Below are 27422 nucleotides of genomic sequence, written 5' to 3'. Positions count from 1 at the left end.
CTTTGCAAGTGCACCATGCTATTCCACTAGTCTGTTCCCGTGGTAAAGACTGCTAATGGCGCCCCAGTGTCCACCCTAATTCCTTTGTATAGCATTCCCTAATGAGCACATGGCATTTCAGAATAGATAATATTTCCCAAGATCCTTTGCACCTGGGTGTGATCATATGACTAAATTTGAGCCAATGGATTGTCAGAGGTGTAAGGCGCAATTTCCAGGAAAGGCATGCACTTCTTCCCTTCTTCCTCCTTCCTGCTGCCTACAGCTCTGTTGTGCATCTGTAGACTCTCTGTCTTGAGTCCACTCTGATAACTCTGATGTGGTATTGTGGGCCTGGCCCCATGGACATTGCCTTCCAGGGAAAATAATGTCTGAGGGGTTTCTGAAATGTGAACAGGATGTGAACAGGATGGCTCGATCATGAGCAACAGCTTTGGATAATGAAGTGGAAGCCACATGTTTAGCCACATTCTGATGCTGGAGCAACCAGAAAAGACACCTTACCCATTTTGGGCAGCTTACCTCCAGACTACACTTCCTTGAGACAGAAATAAACTTCTCTTTTGTTGAAGCTGTGGTTGTTTTGGATATTCTCTTCTTTCTTAATCTTAGACAAATCTGGTCCTACTTGATACAGTTATGTATATTATCATACATGTACCAATACAGATATAAAAAAGAAGAGATAATATACCTGTAAAAAGAAGTCCTGCTTTTTTATGTCCCTATACCCCTGGGTGCATCCCTGGCCCCCTTCATTTAACAGACCTGTGGCCTCCTTGGTCGCTGCCCTGTGGTGTCCTGGGGGCTTAGTTACATTTGTGAGGCTGTTTGCCTCTTCTCCCTGAATACACTTTGCTCTTTGAGACAGGGGTCCTGAAGCAAGCTGTCCGAACCACCCTGCCCAGCTGGGGTAGTGTCCCTCCCAAGTCCTGCCTTTTTCTGCCTGCTGACTCCTCTGGGTCTATTTCTATCTTCCAGACTTTGCTTTTACAATAGGGAATGCAGACCAGCAAAGCTGATGGAATTGACAAGATATAGGCAATCTGAACCCAAAGAAGTAGGCAATCCATTATTGTCAGGAGAAAAGACAGGCACTTCTAGGCTCTGCTGCTGCTGAGATGACCCACTCACAGACCACCTTCTCTGAGCCTGGGCTCCTGGTAGTGCTAGGACCTGGCCTGGATCTGGAGGAAGGAGTGGGGGAACAGGAGAGGCAGAGAGCTTTTTTGTTTGAGAACTTTCTCCAGGCCTCAGACTTTCTCTTCCCTGGAAGGCAATGTCCATGGGGCCAGGCCCACAACACCACATCAGAGGTTATTAGAGTGGACTCAAGACGGAGAGTCTACAGATGCACAACAGAGCTGTACCTGGGAAACCAGGCCCAGCCTGATCTCTTCAGGATCAGGAGAAGTCATGGCTCTTTCCCTCTACCCCCTGAGGCATTCACATCCTGACTGTATCAAGGCTTCAAAATTCCCTGACTCATGCTACCCTCGGATTTTAAAAAAGAGCTTATTCAAGTAGGCAGCATGCTCTACCCCTTCCCAACTCAGCTATTTAACTACACCACCCGTGTGTGTGTGTTTGTCTGTGCGTGGTGTGAGGGCCAGGGAAGGAAGGGGCTGGGGCTGGGAGACGGGTTCCTGAAATGTGAAGGAGAAGCCCTTGAGGAGAATTTGTACTGATCTCATTCTGAAAGCAATGCTTTGGTGCCCAAAGAATGGCTGGTACTTCAGCCCAAAGCTGGACAGTCAGAAATGAAGAGAACTGTGGGGGCCTGCAGGTCTGATAAAGAGAAGCAAGCGAGCTGGGGCGGGATGCCTCCCCCATCATGGTCTGACTGCTGTTCTCCCACACTTCTAGGTAGTGAGGTTGTCATGTGATTTACTGGTAACTATGGCAACGAACCCTGTTTTGTGAAGTGTATGGGGAGAAATCCCACAGAAAGAGATCACAGCACTGCAGGACGTTGTGCTCTACCCAAGGGCAGCTCCCCACCAACTCAGTCTGTTCCTCTTCACTGTCATGGTGATTGTCGTTCCTATAGCTGAGGACATGGCTGTGATTTGCTCTCTTCTGAGCTGCACACATTGGCTTTTTCTGGTTTTCCTTCTGACACTTGCTTCCCCTATTTTGGAACACAGTCTCTGAAGATGGAGGATAAAAATAGCTCTGAAGGAGAGGCTGCTAAGGCATGTGTGCTTTCCAAGGTGGGCTTCTCATGGCAAAGTGATCCTCCTCCAGGGAGTGAAACCCTGGGGCAAGTTCCACTCACTCTCCTTGACCACAGAGAACACTCTGGTGAAGCCTATGGGGTGAACACACTGCTGTCTGCCAGGAGAAGCCAGAGCAGTGGTCTGTGTTAGGAAAGACTGAAGAGCAGTGGGCGGGGTGCGTGCCAACTCACCGCTCCCCTGCTTCCAGGCATAGCCGGAGAAAGTGGCTCAGATAGTCTTGTTGGGTACATACGAAGGACATAATTGTAATTTGGGGAAACATATTGTTAAGTGATCCAGTGTAGAGCAGTCTAAAGACTGCAGCCCCCTCTGAGCTGCAGGTCAACCTGCCTATACAGGGACGAGCAAGCAGGTGCTGCCTTCTTAGTGGGATGCTGTCCCTGATCCAGCTTGTTACCAGCTGTGTGACCTTGGACAAGTCACTTAGTTTCTCACCAATAAAAGAAGCAGAGGACTATTTTGTAGCTTTTCTCACTAGGTTTTTGTAACAGTCATATTTGATAATCTAAGGGAAAGTACTTCATTATCCTTCTTGGTTTTAGAAGTATCCATTCTTAAAGGATTCTGAAGGCTGAAATGAGTAAGTAAGTAGGTCAAAAAGGCATGGTAGTGCAAAACCATAGAAGTTACCACAATAGAGTTTTGCATAACATTTAATGAGTGCAAAGCAAATTGCATATTGCATTTAATTTTAACAACTCTCCTCACTGCTATGATAACTTCCATTCTACAAATGAGGCCCAAATTCACCTAGTCAGTGGTAGAGTCAGGATTCAAGTCCTGGCCAGTCTAATTTTCAAACTAGGGTCTTAACTGCTTCTGGAGCCCTGGTGCTGGGGTGAGTCACTGAAGCATTCTCTATGCTGTTGAAGTGAAGTTCCCAGGTGGTTTCCTGATAGTGTTCACAGAACGGCATGGTCTGTGTGTGTGTGTCCTCCTGGAAACTTCTAGGCCAGCCTAGAGTGCTGCAGTCTGCCCTGGTTTCATGGGCAAGAGTGGAAGCGCACCTAGTGAGCATGTGAAACCAGAAAAATGGAGTCGCATGACACTGTTACAGAGGCAGAGAAGCAGAGCCTGCAGGTTGAAGCCTAGACTGCCTGGGTTCCCTTACCTAGGATCATCTAACCTTATTGCGCTGGTCATGTTTTCTCTTCCAGAGTCCCTCTTGACTCTTCCCATCCTGCCCACGGCCTGGAAGGCTCACCTCTCTGGCCCACCTGACTGCATTTGGCCCCTGGGGACCCCTGGCAGAAGAAAGTGAGGCCAGGGTGTCAATTTTCCTGGCTCCCTCTCTCCTGGGTTGTTATGGCTGGCTGGTCTTCTTACCCCTTCAGGAGGCATCAGGATTCCCAGCTGTTGCTAAGTCCTGAGGTACTACACTATTATTTGCTGAATTCCTTAAATCTGCTCACACTTTTATTAACGTCCCTTTATTAGACTCTCCTCAGTTAGCCAACTTGAGTGCACTAATCTGTCCCCTTCTTGGACCCTGCCTGATACAGTAGGCCAACAATACCTCCCTCCTGGGACTATCAGGACAACAAAAGGAGCCAGCACTTACACCACACCTGCTAGCAGGTGAAAGCAGGATTGCTGCCCTTCCTGCCTTTGCAGCCACTCCCTCCAGGGCTGCGGCATGGCCAGCAGCTGCTCAGACTGTGTGTCAGGGCCCACCCTTCCGTCTTCCCTGGGCCTTGGCCAGTTTGCCTTGGGAAACAATGTATACACTAAATAAACAGACGACAGCAATTTATATAATGGGAAAAACGAAACAAAAACATTAAGTTTATTAAAAGTGCAAATGAAGGATCAAATGCACATATAACACACACAGCACATATAATAGTTATTCTTTTATCCTAAAAAGTATTAATGCATCTGCCATATAGAAAAGATTTAGCAATGATTAATACAGGACTGGCCCCATTTTCTCATAGAGCTTACACTCCAGGACACATTCTGCTAAGTAAGCAAAGGGTACTAAGAAGTCTTTTCCCTTTTCATTAAAATTGTGACAAAAGGATGAATGGCAGTGAAGGGAGTGACTTTTAATTGGACACCTACTATGTACCAGGCACTGTACATGGCATTTCCTTTACAAAATATCAATAAATCTCATAACATGAGGTAGGTAGAGCTAGTTCCCTTCTGCAATGAGGAAGTTGAATCCCAGAGAATTGACATGATTCACCAAGGTCAATGACCACTTAAAAAACATCGAGCACCTACTATATGCCTTGTCCTGGCCCTGATTTCCAAGAATGTACAGACAGTAGAGAGATAGGTACATAAATAGGTATTTCCCAAAAGAGGGTTATGTGTGAAGATAGTGATGTGGTCAAGGCTTTATGGGAGGACTCAGGATTGTCCTTAGCCCTGCGAGAATTCAGGAAAGAGCCTGGAGTAGGGGAGGGCTCAGCTGAGTTGGTAACAGCCAGGTTGGGGTAGGGTGGTGGGAAAGAGGGGGCCTCTCAGGCAGAGGGGGTGCCATAAGCAAAATAAAAAGACAGATGGGCTTCAAGGCAGGGAATGTGGACTAGGAGCTATAGGCAGGAGCCAGGTCCAGGCAGCATCTTATTTTGTATCAAGAAATGTTGAGTGTAAGTCCCATAGCTTATCCTCTGAGTAAACAGTTCAAACAGGGACTAATGTGCAGACTTGGGTTTTATACAGATCACTTTGGCTATTATGTGCAGGGCAAATTTGATGTGGGCAAACATGAGAGCAGAAAGACTTTTTAGGAGGCTTAATAGTCATCAAAGCAAGAAATAGTAAGTCCCCAAGGGAAGTCAGAGATCCAGGTGATGGAGAGGAGGCAACTGTGTGGAGAACTGCTTGAACCAAAGAGCAGCTCTGGACATGGTAGGTTTCAGGCCCATGTTACATCTATGTGGTGACCAGACCTCCAGGAAATATGAATCAGAGGGGAGAGGTCTGTGCAGGAGTTATCGGCATATAAATCATGCTTCAAACTCTGAGTGAATCAGACCACTGAGAGAGTGTGGGGGTGGGAATAACAGTGGGCAGAGGGTGGCATCCAGAACAAGTTAAGGCTGAGAGGAGGAAGAAACAGGAACTTCAATGTTGACAAAGAGCCCAAGAGAACCGGGAGAGCATGACATCATAGAGGCTAGATGAACAATTGAAGATTTCATGTACAGCCAAGAGGCCAAAGTAAGGTAGGCACTGAAGTTTGGATTTGACAAGCAGACTGTTGATGATCCACAGGGTTGGTATCTCTAAAGAGAGGAGTGAGACTGAAGCCAGGCTGCTGAGGATGCAAGGCACATGGGAAGTGAGGAAGATGAGGCAGTGACTCTGGGGGTTTTTAACTGAGAGATAGATATGGGAAGCTAGGTAATGGTGGAGAGGGGGCAGGGTCAAGGGAGGGTAGCTTCAATCAGGATTAGCCTGACTCAAAGCCCATGCTTCCATTTTCAAAATCTGCCCTCCCAGGGCCCGGGAGAGTGGAGATTTGACTGGTCCAGACAACCAGCACAGGGCTTTCTTTTCAGGTTCTGGCTTTGTCTGCTGTCAAACCCATCACTGGGGCGGACCACTATGTGTAGGAGGGGCTGAGGAGTATTTAGAAAGCCGATGGAAGTACATAGCTGGTAGATACCTTGTTCTAGACAGGCCCCAAACCAAAGCAACAACTAAGTACAGAGAATAAGGAAAGGCTCTACTTGCTCTTTGGTATTCAAACTAAAAGTCTCCATCCCCAGCCCCAAGTCCCCCAGAATTTAGGGGAGAAAATAAACCTCAAGCCTGTCTGAGAAATTAGTATTAGGACAGTAACTCCCCTCATGTTAATTGATGCCTGTGTTCCTTCAAGGAAGGCAAGGCTTGGCAGGTCTGTTGCGCTAATGCTTCAGATAAACTTTCTCTTTAGATATTTACTGGCAAAGGACTGATGAAAGATAGTAGAGGGATTTTTAAAAAATTCTTGAAATTATAAAATTTATATATGCTCATTGAAAAAAGGTTGAAAAATACAGAAATACCTAAAATAACCTGAATTCCACCACCAGTAGACCCATCTTGGAATACTTCCTCCTGGTCTTTTCATCTAGTTGCAGGTCCAATTTTGATAGCTGTTTTATGGCTGACTCACTAATGTCAGTGGCAAGGCTCATCTCAGGAGTGATGGTACAGCAGGATCCTATTAACAGTGTGTGAAGGGAAGAGAAAAGGATAATAGATATTTAAAAAATGCACTTATGGTCTAGTTTTAACATCTATGGCAGAAAATAGCAATAAGAGAAAGACTGAGTATGTCCCGGAGTTTTGTCTCGAACTCAGATCTCCTGACTGTAGGATCAGAACTCAGCATCAGACAGGCGTGTCACAGGTGTGGCTTGCTTTAAGAAACCTAACACCCTACCCTTAATTTCCATGTCTTATTTTAGTTGCTGCAGCAGACTGGATTAATGTTCCTTAGTCCTTACCCCTCCCGCCATGCGGCCTCCTGGTAGAGCTGGCCAGTACTTCCTTGCCCCACTGTCTTTAGACTTAGCCACATGACTTGCTTTGGCTAATGGAAACACTAATGCAAGTGATGTGAGCAGGGGCTTTAAATACGTTTCATGACTTGGCTTAGTCTCTCTCTTGCACTTCTGCTATCTGCTGCAGGATACATTTGCCTGGATAGCCTCTGGTCCCAGAATGAGGAGACTCTTGGAATAGACTTCAGCTGGGAGTTTGAAGCCAAGGCTATATGGTTCCAGCCACTCAAAAGAGTAATAGCCAATCTGCACACACTTAAGCAATAAATAAATGCTGAGATTATGGGCTTATTTGTTACACAACATTTTAGTAGCAGACACCTGACCCCTATAATTACTAGGATATGAAGCTTCAGTCATCTTTGACATCTGCATTTACCCCTTTTGCCTTAATTCCCACAGCTATTCCTTGTCAAGTCCTCTTCAGCTTCTTTGAATCATCTTCTATATCTACACCTTGAGTCCTATTCCACTGCCACTACCATCACTTCATACTTGGGTTCCTGCAATGCTTTCCTTAATGAATTCTTATTTCTTCCCCATCCAGTCGTCCTGCACAGAAGTGCAAGTTTCAACTGCCTTTCAAGCCCTTGCAACAGGAAACCTCTGTTCAAAAGCCTACAAAGCCTTCTACATTCTCAGCGCTGAAGTAACCAGGTAAGTCAGAGCTAAGTTTTTGTGCAGAATTTTAATAACCAGCCTTAGCCCAGGGTTCTGGTAAAATTCTATCCCCTGCTTTCCATAGCTCTTGTCTCTTATCTTTATGGGATGGTCCTAGTGATTATGGGTCATTTTAGTTTAATCCTTCTGAAATCATTTTTTGGAGGTAAAAAATATAAACTTGCATTAAGGCCAAACTTCTTGATTTTTCAAGCTTTTCTATAATATGGCTCACATAATCCATTATTTAACACAAAACAGTATTAATAACAATAATGATATTTATCCAACACTTGTGCTTATTATGTGCAATATGTTAAGAGTTTTCATGTTGTATAGGTTAAGATTAGGTTCAATCATGAGTTATAAGAGCCCCAAATAACAGTGGCTTACATAAGAGAGTTGTTTACTTCTCTTTTATGTACATGTCCAGAAGTAGGTAGCCAAGGACTGGTATAATGGCTTTACTCATTAAGTCTTCAGACAGTCTCCATCCAGCTCACAGCTCCATTATCCATAGGGTGTTATCCTTGTCCTCTTGTCCAAAATGGCAGCCAGAATGCCAGACATCACATTCACATTCATTCCAGGCAGAAGACTGGAAGAAGGGACAAAGAAAAAAAGGGAGCAAAGAGTACATGCCACCTGGCCTTTCCAGGTAGCAGCCACATAGCAGCTGCTTATATCTCAGTGGCCATAGTTTATGGCCATACACAGCTGCAAGGAAAGCTGGATAGTGTAGTTTTTATTGTGGGAGGTCATGTGCCCAGCTAAGAATTGGGAGTCATTACTATGGAAAAAGAGGGGATTGTGGGGTAACCAACAGCCTCTATCTCAGATATATTCACTCAATCCTCAGGACAATCCTGAGACAGATAAGATTTTTATGTTCATTTTACAGATGGGAAAACTGAGGCATAGAAAGGATAATTACCTTGGCCAGGGTCAGTGAGGGTGAACTCAGGTGACCTGCCTCTAAAATCTGTACTTTTCACCCCATGCCACCCAACTTCCATGGAGTGGGTCTGGCCCACCTGGCCCATCTTAGCTTATTCCCTCAGCTAAACTAATTCCCTTAGGGCTCAGGTCCAGGCTCTGCCTGCTCCTGTTCTCTCTGATCTCCCCCTGGAAATCCTCCTCAATGGCTTCATTGTCCTGGCTTGCAATGCCCAAGAGGCAGAGACACAGTCTATGCAGAATCAGAGTACATACTCCATCTAAGGAATCTGATGTAGAGCTCTGGAGTCCAACAAAGTGAGGTTTGAATCCTGTGTGACTTTGCACAAGTCACCTGAGCTCTCTGAGCTCAGCTCCCTCTTCTATAAAATGGGAGCTGTGAGGATACCTGCCTCATAGAACCACTGTAAGAGGCAAATGAGATAATGCCTGTAAGTGCTCAGGCCACTGCCTATTACATGGCAAGTGCTCAGTACAAGGAAGCATCTATGATTGTGCCAACAGCAGGAGTCCCTTAGACACAGGAGACAGGGGAGCCCTCACTGGAGGCCTTTTCTAATTATGCCTCCCTCTCTTCTCTCAGGTGTCTGCAGGGGCTGCTTGAGAACATTCTTCTATGGCCCTGCACAACCATTAGGAGCTACAAGCTTTGACTCCTCTGGTTTGGCATTCAAACTGGCCACTCATGGAATCTGCTTAGTGGGGGAAATGCTACTATTAAACAGATGTGAAATATCATTCTTGGACAGAAAACAAAGCAACAAGGTATCTGCCAAAGGGAATGATTTTTATTGCTACACAAAACATTTCCTATCAGAACACATATAAATACAGATAACAGTTGAATTTTCAGAACAAACAGATTAAATGCCTTTGGTGAACTGAGAAGTGGAGTAGGGGAAAACCGGCCACATTATTTTGAAATTTGGTAATGCTTTGACTGAATTTAAACAGAAAAAAATAAGGACAGAATGAGAAAAAATACTTATGCATGAACAAAATGCCTTTTCAAGAGCAGAGCCTATTTGGGTGCTCATTGTTTTATGCATAAAGAACCAGGTTCTCTTTCCTAGGCTTTCCATGCCTGACCACAGCACAGAAATGGCTTCCTGGAGCCCAACTCTCTAAATATCTAAGGTGGCCAAGCTAATGTGCTTCCCCCCATCTGCCCTTCACTACCCCAAGCTGTTTTCTGAGAAGTGCACATGTGGACAGCCAACCTCTGTTTGTTCTTTTTTCTGTTCCTTCCAGTCCATTCTTATAGCTTCCACCTTTATTTCCTCGCATTAGGGCTAGAGTTGTAGTTTTCTGACAGTTTATAGCCCACCAGTCTTCTGGGCCTCACCTTACTGACAATCACACAGTTGAGTCTTTGAGGTTGACCTTTTATTCATCCTCCCTTTGAGTGTAAGTGCTTCTGATCATTTTTCTTGACCATTTTCAGAGATGGAGTATTCTAACTCAAGACAGCCCATTCCTTCCTAAGAGTTGTAAATTTTTAAAAAATCTATGCTCCCTATAACTTCCACTCAGCTGAGATATAGTTAATCAATCAGTTTTCTTCTCAAGTGGAAGGCATTCTTTCTCCTTTGTGGCACACTGTTAATTGCCTTCCTAGTATCTGTTTTCTCCTTCAAAAGTGACAAAGTTTTGGCTGGGGATGGGGCTATATCCATCCAGTGGAAGACTACATTTTTCCAACTCTCTTTCAACTGGATGTGGCCAAGTGACTAAGCACAGACCAATGTGACATGAATAGAAGTAATGTATGTAACTTCCTGCTTACGTCCTTAAAATGACTGAATGGTTCGTCTCGGTCTCCTACTCCTTCTGGCTGGGGATGCTGAGGACTGCAGCAGTCACCTGGAACATGCAAGTGGAAGTCTACTGAGGGTGGACAACTAGGCTTGGACCACCTGCCTATCCTTAACTGTTGAAAGAGAAATGAACTGCCACTGTTGGAAACACTGTTGTAAAAATATTGCCACCTCCATATTTTGGACTCTCTTTGTTACAACAGCTTAACCTGTACCATAACACCCTCATTTCCACTTATGATAATCCTACTCATTCTGTAAGGTTTCACCCAGTCAGGAATGTGCCTCTCCATTTGACTTTCCAAATTTCTTTGACCTACCTCTTGTGTTAGGCTTCTCTTCTACCTTGTCCTACATTGGTTGTATTTGCTCTTTGTGGCTCAAAGAGGACAGTAGTCAAATCTTAATCACTGGTTTTTAGCACACAAAGCCTAGCACACTGCCTTATATCTGATTGGTTTTCAATAAATGAGTTGAATGAATGCACAGATTGTTCTTCATTGTCTATATACATGATGAATTATAATGAAATGAGCAGATAGTCATATGTGATTAAATGACCATATCCAAAAATTGCTAGATAAGAGGTCATTGTCCAGCTAGACAATGAAGTGCCAAGCTGGCAATCTGCTGGTCTTTCTTCTCTTCAACATTTTTATCAATAGCATCAGTGAAACAGCCAGTAGACCCACTGTACCTGTGGATAATTCAATTAGATGCCATTACAATAAACTAGGTCAGAGAATAAAAAAAAATCAAAAAGAGCTGTACAGACAAGAAAAATGGATGAAAATTAAACAGGTGATGTTCTGAGTATCAGTTCAAAGTAGGCAAGAGGCAAGAATGGAAGAAAACTAGCTTGCTTAAAGAATATATTTTTAAAAGGCTTAAGGATTTAGTTTGACTGGAAGCCCAGTATGAGTCATGAGTATGATACAATAGCTCCAAAATTTTAGTGCAGTTGGGGGTTGAATAAACTTATTCAACAATTACTTACTGAATCAGACAGAATAGACTTCAAAACAAAGAAAGTAACAAGAGACAAAGAAGGACATTACATAATAATAAAGGGGTCAGTCCAACAAGAGGATATTAGAAATATCTATTGAATTAGATATTAGAAATTTCTAATGAACCATTAGAAAGATCTATGCACCCAACACAGGAGCACCTCCATAGGTGAAACAAATACTAACAGAATTAAAGGAGGAAATGGAATGCAATGCGTTCATTTTAGGAGACTTTAACACACCACTCATGCCAAAGGACAAATCAACCAGACAGAAAATAAATGAGGACACAGAGGCACTGAACAACACATTAGAACAGATGGACCTAACAGACATCTATAGAACATTCCACCCAAAAGTAGCAGGATACACATTCTTCTCAAGTGCACATGGAACATTTTCCAGAATAGACCACATACTAGGGCACAAAAAGAGCCTCAGTAAACTAAAAAAGATTGAAATTCTACCAACCAACTTCTCAGATCACAAAGGTATAAAACCAGAAACAAATTGTACAAAGAAAACAAAAAGCCTCACAAACACATTGAGGCTTAACATGCTCCAAAATAATCAATGGATCAATGACCAAATTAAAACAGAGACCAAGCAATATATGAAGACAAATGAAAAAAACAGTACAACGCCCCAACTTCTGTGGGATGCAGAGAAGGCAGTTCTAAGAGGAAAGTATATAGCAATCCTGGCCTATTTAAAGAAGGAAGAACAATCTCAAATGAATAGTCTAAGGTCACAATCATTGAAACTGGAAAAAAAGAACAAATGAGGCCCAAAGTCAGCAGAAGGAGGGATATAATAAAGATCAGAGAAGAAATAAATAAAATTGAGAAGAATAAAACAGAAAAAATTAATGAAACCAAGAGCTGGTTCTTTGAGAAAATAAACAAAATAGATAAACCCCTAGCCAGCCTTATTAAGAAAAAAAGAGAATCTATACATATAAACAGAATCAGAAATGAGAAAGGAAAAATCACTACAGATACCATAGAAATACAAATAATTATTAGAGAATACTATGAAAAACTATATGCTAACAAACTGGATAACCTAGAAGAAATGAACAACTTTCTAGAAAAATTCAACCTTCTAAGACTGACCAAGGAAGAAACAGAAAATCTAAACGGACCAATTACCAGTAATGAAATTGAATTGTAATAAAAAAAACTACCCAAGAAAAGAAAACTCTTACCAGATGGATTCACTGCTGAATTTTATCAGACATTTAGAGAAGATCTAATACTCATTCTCCTTAAAGTTCTCCAAAAAATAGAAGAGGAGGGAATACTTCCAAACTCATTCTATGAAGCTGGGATCACTCTAATACCAAAATCAGGCAAAGACACCACAAAAAAAGAAAACTACAGACCAATATCCCTGATGAACATAGATGCAAAAATACTCAACAAAATATTAGCAAACCGAATTAAAAAATACATCAAGAGGATCATACACCATGATCACGTGGGATTCATCTCAGGGATGCATGAATGGTATATTCGAAAATCCATCAACATTCACCACATCAACGAAAAGAAGGACAAAAACCACATGATTATCTCCATAGATGCTGAAAAAGCATTTGACAAAATTCAACATCCATTCATGATAAAAACTCTCAACAAAATGGGTATAGAGGGCAAGTACCTCAACATAATAAAGGCCATATATGACAAACCCACAGCCAATATCATACTTAACAATGAGAAGCTGAAAGCTTTTCCTCTAAGATCAGAAACAAGACAAGGATGCCCACTCTCCCTGCTTCTATTCAATATAGTACTAGAGAGGTCCTAGCCAGAGCAATCAGACAACACAAAGAAATAAAAGGCATCCAGATTGGAAAAGAAGAAGTCAAACTGTCCCTGTTTGCAGATGACATGATATTGTACATAAAAAATCCTAAAGAATCCACTCCAAAACTACTAGAACTAATATCTCAATTCAGCAAGGTTGTAGGATACAAAATTAATACACAGAAATCTGTGGCATTCCTATACACTAATGATGAACTAGCAGAAAGAGAAATCAGGAAAATAATTCCATTCACAATTGCATCAAGAAAAATAAAATACCTAGGAATAAACCTAACCAAGGAAGTGAAAGACCTATATCCTGAAAACTACAAGAAACTCCTAAGAGAAATTAAAGAGGACACTAATAAATGGAATTCATCCCTTGCTCTTGGGTAGGAAGAATTAATATTGTCAAAACGGCCACCCTGCCTAAAGCAATCTACAGAGTCAATGCAATCCCTATCAAAATACCAACAGCATTCTTCAACGAACTAGAACAAAGAGTTCTAAAATTCACATGGAACCACTAAAGACCCCAAATAGCCAAAGTAACCCTAAGAAGGAAGAATAAAGCAGGGGGGATGTCGCTTCCCAATTTCAAGCTCTACTACAAAGCCACAGTAATCAAGACAATTTGGTACTGGCAAAGGAACAGACCCATAGACCAGTGGAACAGAATAGCAAGTCCAGATATTAACCCAAGCATATATGTTCAATTAATATATGATAAAGGAGCCATGGATATACAGTGGGGAAATGACAGCCTCTTCAACAACTGGTGTTGGCAAAACTGGACAGCTACATGTAAGAGAATGAAACTAGATTACTGTCTAACTCCATACACAAAAGTAAACTCGAAATGGATCAAAGACCTGAATGTAAGTCATGAAACCATAAAACTCTTAGAAGAAAACAGGCAAAACTCTCTTGAATATAAACATGAGCAACTTCTTCATGAGCATATCTTTCCAGGCAAGGGAAACAAAAGCAAAAATGAACAAGTGGGACTATATCAAACTAAAAGCTTCTGTACAGCAAAGAACACCATCAGTAGAACAAAAAGGTATCCTACAGTATGGAAGAATATATTTGTAAATGATGTATCTGATAAGGGATTGATATCCAAAATATATAAAGAACTCATGTGCCTCAACAAAGAAAAAGCAAATAAGCCAATTAAAAAATGGGCAGAGGATCTGAACAGACACTTCTACAGAGAAGAAATTCAGATGGCCAACAGGCACATGAAAAGATGCTCCACATCACTAGTCATCAGGGAAATTCAAATTAAAACCACAATGAGCTATCACCTCACACTGGTTAGGATGGCCACCATCCAAAAGACAAACAACAACAAATGTTGGCGAGGATGTGGAGAAAGGGGAACCCTCCTACACTGCTGGTAGGAATGTAAATTCGTTCAACCATTATGGAAAGCAGTATGGAGGTTCCTCAAAAATTAAAAACAGAAATACCATTTGACCCAGGAATTCCACTCCTAGAAATTTACCCTAAGAATGCAGGAGCCCAATTTCAAAAAAGACATATGCACCCCTATGTTTATTGCAGCACTATTTATAATAGACAAGAAATGGAAGCAACCTAAGTGTCCATCAGTAGATGAATGGATAAAGATGTGGTACATATACACAGTGGGATATTATTCAGCCATAAGAAGAAAAGAAGTCCTACCATTTGCAGCAACATGGATGGAGCTAGAGGGTATTATGCTTAGTGAAATAAGCCAGGCGGAGAAAGACAAGTATAAAATGATTTCACTCATCTGTGGAGCATAACAACAGAGCAAAAGCTGAAGGAACAAAACAGCAGCAGACTCACAGAACCCAAGAATGGACTAACAGTTACCAAAGGGAAAGGGACTGGGGAGGAAGGGTGGGAAGCGAGGGATAAGGGCAATAAGGAGCACTATGATTAGCATACATAATGGGGGGGCCGCACGGGGAAGGCAGTATAGCACAGAGGAGATAAGGAGTGACTCTACAGCATCTTACTATGGTAAAGGATAGTGACTATAATAGGGTATGTGGTGGGGACTTGATAATGGGGGGAGTCTAGTAACCACAATGTTACTAATGTAATTGTATATTAATGATACAAAAAACAAAAACAAAAACAAAAAACAATTACTTACTGAGTACCTACAAAGTGCTAAATGTTGTGTGGGAAACAAAGATGAAGCAGTAGTAGCCCCTGCTTTTAAGGAGCTTACAAAGATGTGGCATGGATTCCACCTATAGCACAAGGTAGAAAGCATTTAGTGTAGCAAGAGCAAAGAGGTGAGAAGACTGGCACAGGTATGACCAAAAGGGAGTAGCTGAGTTTGGCGTGAACATGGGTTCATGACATGCATGGAACAGTAAGGTAGGAGAATTTAGTACCAATGTGTAGTGGGTCCTTAATGTAAGTTAAGGAGATTGGGATTTATGTCAAAGGAGGCAACTGAAAGATTTTTGTGGTGGTAAAAAATAAAGATGAGTGTTTTAGAAAGATTTCTTAAGAAATATTTGGGCAGGTTGAAGTGAGGAGATACACAGCAGCTTAGAACGGGAGGCATCTCTTTAGAAGTGGTTTTGCTCAACATCTTCAATTTATACATGGAGAAAAGTGAAGTCAAATGTACAAATCACATACCTAAAGCCATAGAGCTGGCAGAATCACAGCAGAATCAGAAGCAGTGGTGGCTTCTTTGTCCAGAGATAACAAACCAACAGCAATTAGGTCTTGTATAGCTACTGAAGCTTAGGAAAAGCCTTTCTAGAGAGTCTTGAGGCAGGGAAACCAGCTAAAGGACTATTTTCAGTCAAGGTTAAAAAAAAAAAAAGAGCAATGGAAGTAGAAAAAGGTGAGCTGTGAGAGAAATTACTTGGATGTTGGGGGTTGAGAGAGAAGCAGGAGAGGCAAGGGGCTGACTGGTCGGGGCTGGGAGGCAGGAAGCCCAGCAGTGGGAATACAGTGATGAGGGACGTCCTGAAGGAGTCCCATTTTGGGTGGGTTTCACTTTAATAAAATGGGCCCTGAAACTGGACCTAGTCAGTGGAATGTGTCCAGAAGGGTAACGAGAAAGCAACGCACAGGAGGGAGTAGAGCTGAGGAGCTTTAAGGAGAGATACAGTGTCTGGCTTCCCACATCTGGGGAACATTCACGGAATTGCCTCCTAGCCAGCACGACACCAACAGAAGGTACTGTTGAATGGCAGCTATGTGGGCTGCGGCAAGGGCATAGGCCAAAAGATTTGGGGTGAATCATTTCCTCTCCATGAAGCAATGCAGCAGAAGGTACAAAGGCTTTGGAATCCCACAGCCCTGTGTTCTAGGCTCAGCTGTGAGCTGTGTCACTTTGGGCAAGTTGGTGAACCTCTCTGTGCTCAGTTTCCCCATGTCCAAAACAAGGATGCATACTTGGAAGACTTCAAAGATCCAGTCTAGATAAAAAAATCTTTGGTACTAGAATGGTGGCTTACATGCATAAAACAAACAGATGGACATTTTAGGGTTGTCTTATTTGGATTTTGCTCCTGAACCTGTACTAATATTGGTGCTGGAGCTTGAATGGCCAGACAGCTTCGGCTTCTGTTGCACTCCCTGATGGTAGGTAATGATGGAATGGAGCTGACACGTTCATAAAAGCACTTCTTTTTCTGTGGGTAGGAGTGGGAAATAGTCCCATTTAGCTGATATCACTAATCTTTAAAGAAAACCATATGAGCTAAAGAGAACTGAAGATAAATGTGGGAGCTATGAGTCAACCACTAAATTTCAAGTGCATTAATTTTACATTATAAATGACACAGCTTTAAAGTTTCTTAGATTTTATAAAACTTGTGACTTTTCTTTAAAAGAGCTCATCCAGATACATGCCCATACATGTTAACACTACTGACATTTACTCGCACCCTAAAGCATTCTTAACATGGTGATTGTGTTCTTAGCTATTTTCACTATAAAATCCATTTTCTTGCAGTCTTATAACAGATAACAGCACTTTTTCTGAAAACTAGCTTCTGCCTACAAAATGCAGTCCTTATTACTCTTGTGGGATTTTTTCTTTTCTTTCCAAACTGTTTTATAAGGGATAATGTTGCTTTAAAACATCCAGCATTTCCATTAGAAATGAAATATTCAGAAGGCTTCTGATAATTGGTATTTAGATGTAATTCCTTTAATCTTAAATAGCAGAAATGAGGGATTGTTTTCCTTGACTGTGATAGAATCAAAGTGGCATTTTAAATTTGCGGGAAGAGAACTAAGATATAAAACCTAGAAATTATGTAAGAAAGATCTGTGCTTGTCATCCTTACCTCAAAGTGAAAAAAGACCCAGAGGAAGAGAAAAATTTCAAAGCCTTATTTAAAGGATTGTGGAAAATAAGTCTAGCAAATCAAAGTTCAGGACAATCTTGGACTGTAGCAAGAAGAAAAAAACATTGTTAAAAATACTCAATTCTCTTTTAACCATAGGCGATTCTTTAACATCTTATGTTAGCAACACAGAGAGATTGCACCCAGTTTTAGTTCATTCTTGGTCACTTAACCATTCCCAGCCTCAGTTTTTCATCACCCAAATGGGAGTGATGCTATCCATTTATGACCAAGATGAGCACAAGGCTGACATGAAACAACACACTGTATTGTCTGAAATGCTTTGTAAACCACATAGTACCTCAAATACATGGTTTTGCTGTTATCCGCAGAGTCAGCTCATGGATAATGCTGACTGGAACCTGGAATGATAAAGCAACCTGGAAAGGACCAGTAGCTGTTGTCTAATAACACACACTGTCAGTTTCAAACCTGCAAGCAGCATTGGGTTTGAAATAGCATTATTAAGGGGAAAAAAATCTGCTCTGCAGATTGAGATTGTGATATGGTGCTGTTTCTTGGCGCAGCCCTCCCACTTAAACTAATTAAACTTCCACATAGGTAGAAAAAGAATGCGTGACTTAAAATCCACCATGTGGACCTGAAGGACAGAACTGTTTTTGGCTTTTTGTTGTTTTTGTTAACAGAAAGCAGTATTCTCCTTGTGTAGGGAGGGGAATATATGTGGGTTTGTTCCAATGCTCAAGAAACATGTTTTAAGCAGTTGGAGGAATAACAGGGAGGAGCACTAAGGAAAGAATGTGCAAAATCTAAAGGTGTAAGCAAAACACCCAGGAACTGATTGGCTTTGGTGACAAATTAGGCATGTAATAACAAGAAGGTAGATTGTGCATATAGTGAAGAGGGGTGGAAACAGGTTTTCCCTTTTAATTAGCTTTGCTGCTGAAAGACTCTTCTCCCTCCAGTTTCTGACCATTTCTTCCAGGTCAGAATCTTGTTCTTGTGATGTCCTAATGAGGCTGGGGCCAGCTGATTGATGGGGGTGGATCAACAACTCTGCTGGACCTCAAAGGCCACCTCATACCCCATAAGTAGTGCCAGGCATTTAACAGGGGAGTCCCTTGCAGCTCAACCAATGCCCTTTAAAGGAAAATCAGGGAGAGCACAGACTTTTTTGATGGTGACTTAGATGCTTTAGGCCAGAAGTCATTCTTTGGATGAGATAATGATTCCTCCCTCTCTGGTCCACCCACTCCCTTTTCTGAAATGTTATCATTTCCAGGAATATGCTGGGGAGACTAGTTGTCTCCCAGTATCTGTTCTCTTCCTCTAATAGAATTTGTTTTTACTGGTTACCCCAAATAAGGACACTTCTCAGCCTTCATTGCAGCTGGGTGTGTGCAAAGTACTGGGTGCAGTTTCTGGGGAGGGGGCATGTCCTGCCTCTCCTGTCTGGACCAACTGAGGCTCAGCTGCAGTGAGCCATCTGAAGCATGCAAATGAAGGCTAGGGAAGATGAAGCAGTAAGATGAGAGCAGCCTGGGTCCCTGACACCATGGAGTCACCATACTAGTTCTAGGAAACAGACCTTTAGACTACTAGGTAAGTGGAAAATAAAGCTTGATATTGTCCAACTCAGTACTACTACTGTAGGTCTGTTAGATGTAGCTGAACCAATAGTCTAACAAGTGCACCTTCTTGACTCAATTATGCCTTCTTACCCTGATTTATATGCAGAGAATGAATTTAACTTTGTCTACATCTCGGGTAAAGACATTTTTAAAAGACTCAGCAGCTCTTCAATAAATCTGGTTTTCTTAAAAAATATGCCAGAATATTCTTGTGATTGGAAAATTGGACTACATACTAGGAATAAAAATGGGATTTTTCACAGGAGAGTCTTTGGAAGCAAACATCTCCAAAATGTAGTCTTGAGCTAGGTCTGCAGAATGCACTCAGAGCCCTTCTGGTCAGTTAGGAGTTCATGAACTTGTGCAGAGACAGAAGATGGGGATGCACACTGAGGGCCAGCAGGCTGGACCTTGGATATCTTCAGGGGAATAGAAATCAGTTTGGTTCTTGCCCAAATGGTTCTTTATTATCTGCATAAGAACTGAGCACATGTGAGTCACTAAAATTAAAGCTAAAGAACAACACCTGAGGTTGGACCAAGGGACCAACAAGCCAAAGAAAGCTACGTCTGTTATGTATTATTTTACAGTATTACAGGAAGAGGGTGAAGTTCTTCAAGGGCGGAATGTGTTGGGAGTGATGTGAGAATATGTGTTGAGCTATTCCAAGCCCACCCCACCTCAAATATATACATATGCATGTATTTCTTGCCTGCTGTATGACATCACTTTGGACAAAATCCTTTACATTAAAATTCACTTCTATAATAAAGAGGTTCATGACTATAGCTTTCAAAGAATATTAAAACTAGAAAGAAAAGTGAATAGAGATCCCCTTGGATATGGTTGTTCAGGTGGCTGTGAATTCACATAAACTGAATAATAATTCAGTCTACATTTCTCCATTACAGAATCTGAGGATATTTTTAAGTGATATCAGATGTGGGATCCCTCCCCATCACAGCACCCCCACCTACCCAAATAGGAATGGTCTAGTCTTCCTTATGATGTCTTTCCAAAGTCTCACAAATTGTCTTTTTAACTAAGCATTCTATAATTTCTCCAGAAAATGATTCAAACTCACTGGCTTGTATCGTCCATGGGTCATCTTTTAGACAACTGGGCTGACATTTTCTTGATTCCTCTTTGGCTGCTCTTATTCCTCTTAAGCTGTAAGAACCAATGGCTACTTAGTTATAGCTGCAAATCTTTTCAGTGCCTTGAAAGCAAGTTTTTAGGGCCGAGAGAGATATATTTTATACAGCTGCCTATACAGATGCTGTCTTTTAGCTATGTTTGTTTCATCCTTTCTGAGAACACTATCTTTGATGAAGCAATGGAAAGGGGTTATTTGGTGATTTGAAAAGAAATAGGTATCATGTAGAACAGAGCCTTTAAAAGATGTTATAATTTCCTAATGTTTAAACAGCAGTGGTTTTCCACATTGGGTATATATCAGAACCACTTAGAAAGCTTAAAACAAAACAAAACTGAACAAACAAAACCATACTTGCCTGGGCCCCACCCCAGACATCCTGACTTGGTGTGGGTAGGCCCTGCGATTGTTTCTAACCTGCAGACTTAAGAATCACTGAGAAGTTATTAGGAGAGTATAACATTTTTTAAAGGTCTCATTCCATAGGAAATATTGTCTGTTGTCCGTAGGTTAGGTTGCAGCAAAGCTTTGTCAGATAAAAAGGAATTTTTAAGCTAAAAGCCTGAGTATTCATGGGTCCCTGAGCAACAAGAGGCACTGGTAGACTCCTTAGGTCAGTGGTCCTGCAGCTTCTTTGGATAGAATCACCTGAGGATCAAGCTTGGAGCGCAGCTCCCTGCAGCCCCCTGCACCGGTAGGCTTTCTGGAGTGGCTGGGGTCAGAAGGAAGGGGAGGGTGACCGGAAGCCAAGCAATGCAATTGCTGCTGTCCCAGAGCTTCAGCCAAAGGTGCACAGCCGGCTAACTCTCCTGAACTGCACCGCGAGCCTGGTTTAGTGTATTCAAAGGAGAGGTTTTCGGTGTTGAGTGCGAGCCTGATAGACCTGGGCTGGTTTGGGGTTCAGACCTGTCCTCTGACCAAGAGACTCCAAAGCCTGATCCTGCACCTCAGAAATGGATGCTGAAAAAGCCATGTTTGCTGAATGGTCCCCATTGTTTCTGGGTTGTTTCTTTACTTTCCCCTCCCCAACACTCTTCTGTGGTTTCTCGTCCTCCTCCTTTACAGCACACTCCTCCTTGCTTACTCTTTGCTCTCCAAACGTATTGACTAGCCCTGGCTGGAAAGCCTCAGCCTCATCGGCTCGGGCTCCCCTGCCAGTTCTCCCCAGTTTCTGCTAGTCAGGCGCCCTCCGGTGCCTCACATCCACTGCAGAGTGCCCCACTGTCCCAGGGCCTCCGAGGTCCCTGAGCAGCTGCCTTCAGACGTCAGTCATGTGTGGTTATGTTTTGGAAATGCCTTGTTTAGGGCTCCATCTCTCTTGCACCATAGTCTCTCTGTTTCTAGCATGAAGGGCTACCTATAGTTTCCTAAACTTTTTGCATCTACACCTCATTAAAGTTAAGCCTACTAGAACCCAGAGTGGACCCCATCTGGCCTCGGTGTGAATTCTCTGTTTACCCAGGCTCCCCCTGACAGAATCTGGGCACAGCATTTGCCCTGGTTTTGTTTTCACACCACTTTTCCAGTTACCTTTTCTAAATGAAATTGTAAACTCAACTATGATATAGTTTTCCTTCTTGGTCAGAGGTATATATAGCTGGTTGACCCTCATTTTCCCTTCATCTTCTCAGAGATGAAACCATCAACATGTCAAAAAATTTCCCAGTGCCTCTTCTGGCAGAGTGAACCATCTAGTAAAGGCTCAGAGAGCTGAGATACATTTTACTACATCTTGCCTCTCTTTGGAACAGAATTCTGGAACCATGGTCTACAGATGTTGGCAATGGCATGTGGTCTCTTAGGTTTTACACAGCCCCCCTGGTGAAATTACTCGATGCTCTCTTCATATAGTTTCTATAATGCTTCTTCATGCTCATTTCTGGCCTTCTTTGTGCTTTTATAATTTTTGTATACATATTGCTCCTCTGGCACCCTTTAAATCAGGGCTTCCACATTCCAGTCCTGAGCCCTATGTTTCTAGGGTATCTGTGAAATAATGATTCCTTCCAGATGTTAACATCTTAAGTTCCTTTTTCTACCTAACACAATCCCTTAACTTGTAATCAGATATATTAATCCTCATCTTCTCCCATTTTCCCATGCAAATAAAGGGACTCTCCAGTCACTCTATGTCTATAGACACACATTTTCTTATGAGTACAAAAGTTCAGTTTCACTGAGTAACTTTCTCACCTTCTCAAATTTCAGCTTAAAGCCTTCTTGGTGAAGTACTAAATCTGACAAACACACTTTTCCTGATCTTCACAGGGTACGATTTTACCCTTGCTAGAAGTCCATCATTTTGGCATGACAGCCATTCCCCAGGTCATCTGCTTGCCAGAGGCATTCAAGAGTTTGGGAAACCCTTCCAAAAGAAATGACAAGAGATGACTTCGGACATGTGACTTTTTGTGCAGCTGACACACAGCTTTCTCCCACACAGCCAGGAAGCCTTGTTCGGCAGTACATGGTGCTGAAAGATCTCAGAAACAGACCTTTTACTTGTTTCAGTATCAGTCTTAACATTTCCAAGGCCCAAAAGCTGACCTTGTCCTTCCTGCAGCTGCTGCTCTCACTTGCTGCGGTGGGGCAAGGCCTCTTCCTCCTCCTGTTAGCGTTCCTTTATTGAACTCCTCGGAGGCTGGCCTTGTTTAGGTCATTATTCAGCATTTTTAGAGGAGCTCTGGATTCATGACCTCAGAGCTAGGCCAGAGACATCTGAGGGACACTGCTCAGCACCATCCTCCACGGACTTGCCCCTGCCGATGGGAAACCCGAGTCCCTCAGAGCCCATCACCCCAGGTCCTGCTCCAGCTGGAGTCCCTGCTGACCCAGCCCTCTCCACCCAGGGGCTGGGGGCAACTTTGTTCTCCCTTTTTGTCTGAGAATCTAACCCCAGCAAACTGGGATGAAGACTATTAGTCCCAATGACTTTTTTCTACAACCTCTTCCATCTTAAAATAAATGAATACATTAAAATTTAAGACTCCCTGGACTCCACCTCCAGTAATTAAACCATCTCTCAGGTACCTTTCATAATAAAACTCTTGAAATGGGAAGTCTACCCATATAGCTTCTACCTTCCCATCTCCCATTCTTTCTTTAACTCACTAATTTGGCTTCCTTTCTCATCACTCACTGGAAAATGATCTTGTTAATATGTTCTCATGTTCTCAAGACTTTTTTAGCTCCATCTTACTGGTCCTCATCTCTGAGGCACTTGACAGGGAGCTCCCTCCCTGAAGCACTCTCCTCTGAGCACCCTGATCCCCTCCTCTTGCCCTGGCTCTTCTCCATTCCTGCCTCTGCCTTAACTTCTGAATGTTGAGGTTCCTCAGGGATTGGGCCTATGCCCTCTTCTTTTACATCTAAGTGATCTCAACCAATCCTACAGCTTTAAATACCTTTCACATGTTGACAACTGTGGAATTTATTCTCTCCAGCCCAACCTCTCCCCAAGAATCATATATGCACCTGGACATGTGCTTCAAGAACAATGTACTTGACATTGCCCCTTGGCTAGTGGGCACCCCAAATATGCCCAAGGTGAATTCTTAATTTCCTAGAATACTCCTCCCAAATCTCCCTCTCCCACCATCTCTACCATATCAGTATGAGGCATCACTATCTACCCAGCTGATTAAGCCAGAAATCTGAGTTGTCTTTGATTTCTCCTTTTCTTTCATCCAGAGAAGTCCTCAGCAGGTCCTGTAGGTTCTACCTCTAAAATACCTTTTAAAAGTCCACTTCTCTACTGCTGCCACTCAGTCCAAGTCTTCAACATCATTCCCTTATCTCCTAATCTGTCTCCAACTACCACACTTGTCACCTTCCAAGTGATCCTCGATACAGTAGGAAGAGTGCGCCTGACAAAATTTAAAGCAGATCACACCATCCCCCTGCTTTGAACATCTTCAGTTCTTTCTACTGCATTTAAAACAAAGTCCATAAGCCTCACCAGAGCTGACAAAGACTTGCCTTATCTGGCACTTTTTCACTTCAAAACCTCATCCCATGCTACTCCCTTCCCTAAGGTTTCCTTCACTCCAGCGTTTGAGCTCTTTCCATTCCTAGAAGGCGCTAAGCTCTTTCCTGCCTCCGGGCCTCTGTACTTGCTATTTCCTCAGCCTGCAAGGCCCAGGTTACCTGGCTTCCAGAGAGGAATATGACAATCACTCTACCTAGAAGAGGTCACATCTGATACTTGTTCATGGTGCCTTCCTACATGTCTGCCCAGAAGATCGCATGAAGCAGAGGCCCTTCTGTCATGCCCAGGGCTGTAACCCCAGTGCCTAATACAGAGGTGGGGAATACCAAATGATGACCTAGATGTGGGTCCTTCTGCCTGTAGAATTCCTGAAGACCTGCCTTTGTATGCCACAGTTCCTAAGAGGTATGCAGTTTAGGGTCTGCAGCCCCCATTAAAGTGTGCTGTTCACATCTCCCTTAAGACAACCAGCTGTGGAAGGCCTAGTGACTGACATCCCCCCCGGATCCACCACTCTTTATGCTGAGGCCAAGCTGTCCTCTCTCTTCCCCAGGCCGCCCCAGTCACTGGTGAAAAGCACACCACTGGGTGGAGGGAGAGTACTGGCCCATCTCTGCCCTGCTCAGGAGGCCTTGCCTAGACAACCTTTGCCTGGGGACACCCCATTGGCCTTGGCAGCTTTCTGAGGACTGTGCTGCAATCTGAGGCTTTTTCTGCCATCTCTTCCTTTCTTCCCACCTCTCTTCACAGGTGTGAGAACTGTATGGTGGTATGAAGCCTTCCCAGCCTATTCTTACTCTGTATCCCCTGCTCTTATCCTTCACCAGTACTTCCCTTATTCTGTTACATTTCCGATTGATCTTGTACTGGCATCAGCTTCCCAGGGGCCCCTTTAGGATCCTGAAATACTAGTACTATAAACCATGGTCCAGAAAAACAAACTCTCTTGATACTATGTGTAAAACCATCTGTTTGCTTCCCATACCTCTTCTGAGCATGGCGTACAACTAGGAGAGATTAAAAAATACCACCTGTGCCCCTGCAACTTTGGCTTACCACCTCAGGGCTTCAGATCACTAGAGATACATTCCAGCTTTCATTTAACGTTTGTTTCCACAGGAGTTAGCAGGATGGGTAACCACTGGCAGACCTGGTCAATTCTGACATAACTCAGGCCCACAATCCAGAAACGCAGCTTTACGTTCATACTTGGGCATCTGGAAATCCCTCAGGAGACAGTCACCAACTACTGTCACTTATTTGGTACTAGTGACACAATCTTTGTAGCTGCTGTTGACCAGAATGCTTCACTAATTTTGTGAAGAATAAAACCTACTCTCTTCATGAGAGGGTGAAGCACATTTGATTTTATAAATTGTGTATATGGCATTTCTTTGCCTTCTGATTGCAAATCAGTATTTATTCAGTCCTACTCTGAGTAAGCCCCATGAACACCACATTGTCTATGCTGTCCACTGTTTGATCAGCAAATATTGATACATAAAGGCACTCAGTATATATTGGTTGAGCAAATTGTCTTATAGATGCTTTCTTGTTGTTTAAGACTCAAAACAACTTTGGAGGGTAAGATATTCTATTCATTTTACTGAAACTCAGAAGGATTAAGTGACTTTCCCAAGGTCACTTGGCATTCTCTAATTCACACACCAAATATTCAAGTAGCTTATCTGCCAGGATCAGAAAATTAGGTTGCTTACTGTGTTTTGTTAACAATTATTCAGTATGTCTCCGTAGGCACTTAATGCTTTTGTCACATTTAAGAGATATTAAAACTCTTATCATCTCTACTTGACCAATGATGATACTTGGCTAGGTTGAACAACTTACCTAGAGTCATGTAGGTATGAAGCAGGTGAAACTCAAACAGGTGAGTTCACAGCCCATGTTTTAAATTCTCATACCATATGGCTTCATCTCAAATGACAAGAAACAATCATTCCACCCCAAACAATCAGAATTTAGAAGAATAGATTATTAATCTTTGGGAGGCCAATGAGAAGTCAATAAAACATGTGGCAGAGCAGTAAACCACAGGACAGATTACATTTGCCTCTCCTTGAAAGAAAAACAAATGAATCTCAGAGTTAAAATAGTAGCTCAGTAAGATCCACATTGATGTGACTGTGTATTGACAGTACTCTGATGACACTAACACTAAATGACTTAAGGTACTTCAAGGTCCAACGATAAAAGGACAAAACAAAACAGGGCAGTGCCTTTTCAGGAAGGAAATGTGTGTATATGAGAAGAGAAGAGGAAGGTAGGACAATACAGAAAAGTTAAGAGTTAAGTAAGTTCCCTCAGATTTGGTGTTTCCAGCAGTTTTCCATTGGATCATTTAAATCATACCCACACTACCGCGTTCAAGACTAAGAAAAAATATGCCAAATTTACGCTTCTTGATTAATCACTGATGTGCCATTCAGTTATTATTGACATAGACAGGGATCAACATTCAAAATATGGTTATTTAACAACTAGTGGGGCACAGACCAGTCAGACAGATCCTGGGCCACAGTCCACAAGCCCTTCTCTACCAGATGTCATTCTGTTGCGGCATCATGAGGAGGCTGTGGGGCTGTTGGACAGGGTGGCTAAGACAGAGGGCATCATCTGGGGGGTAGTTACTTGGTTATTCCCAACTGGGTAGAAGTATTCCAATATGGTAACCAGTAGGGCCATACCAGTCAGTACAGTTAAAAATCAGTTCTGGGTACAGGTTAATTGGGCACTAATTTCAACCCTTTAAGAGAAAATGCTTGACACCAAACTTTTTCTTAATTTTACTTTAGATAAAGTTAATTTAATGAAGAACCAGTTTAGAATATGAGCAGCAAATCTCAATATTTTCACTTAAGTGTCACTTCATTGTCTTGTGAATTAGAAGTATTTTAAGCACAAATTTTTCTTTTTATCTATTTTCTCTCAGGAATCTGATTGTAGTAACAACAATCCCACAACTGGTAGATTTTTCCCTAAGACCTGTAGTTAGACTTTCAAGAATTAAACAAGAAAATACTAATAAACATCACTCTGTACGATCATTCAATCATTCTTTATGGGAATGGAGTTGGAAGGTTGAGCTGTGACATCCAGTTGCCTCCTCACATAGGGAGCTCTGGCATACACCAGCAGGCTGTGGCATTCCTTACCGTGGCAGGCTTTCTTTTTAGAGTCTTTCTGAACGCAAGCCATTTAAAATATGGTTTTATACTCAGCTGGTGATTTATTTTATTTTATTTTTATTTTGGTATCATTAATCTACAATTACATGAAGAACATTATG

General features: G+C 42.4%; 1 long non-coding RNA gene across 1 annotated transcript; it reads right to left on the bottom strand.

Annotated features, from left to right (window-relative positions):
* Positions 1 to 2817: 2817 nt before the first annotated feature.
* Positions 2818 to 27422, bottom strand: LOC118907540 (uncharacterized). Its single transcript, XR_008996227.1, has 4 exons — positions 20056 to 27422; positions 7799 to 19390; positions 6245 to 6402; positions 2818 to 3947 (listed from the first exon to the last, which is right to left on the bottom strand). It is a non-coding gene; the product is annotated as an uncharacterized LOC118907540 (long non-coding RNA).

Source organism: Manis pentadactyla, chromosome 3 (genome assembly GCF_030020395.1).
Source record: "Manis pentadactyla isolate mManPen7 chromosome 3, mManPen7.hap1, whole genome shotgun sequence".
Taxonomy (NCBI): domain Eukaryota; kingdom Metazoa; phylum Chordata; class Mammalia; order Pholidota; family Manidae; genus Manis; species Manis pentadactyla.
Note: the sequence above shows the minus strand (reverse complement) of the source record. Positions and strands in the feature narration are given on the sequence as shown.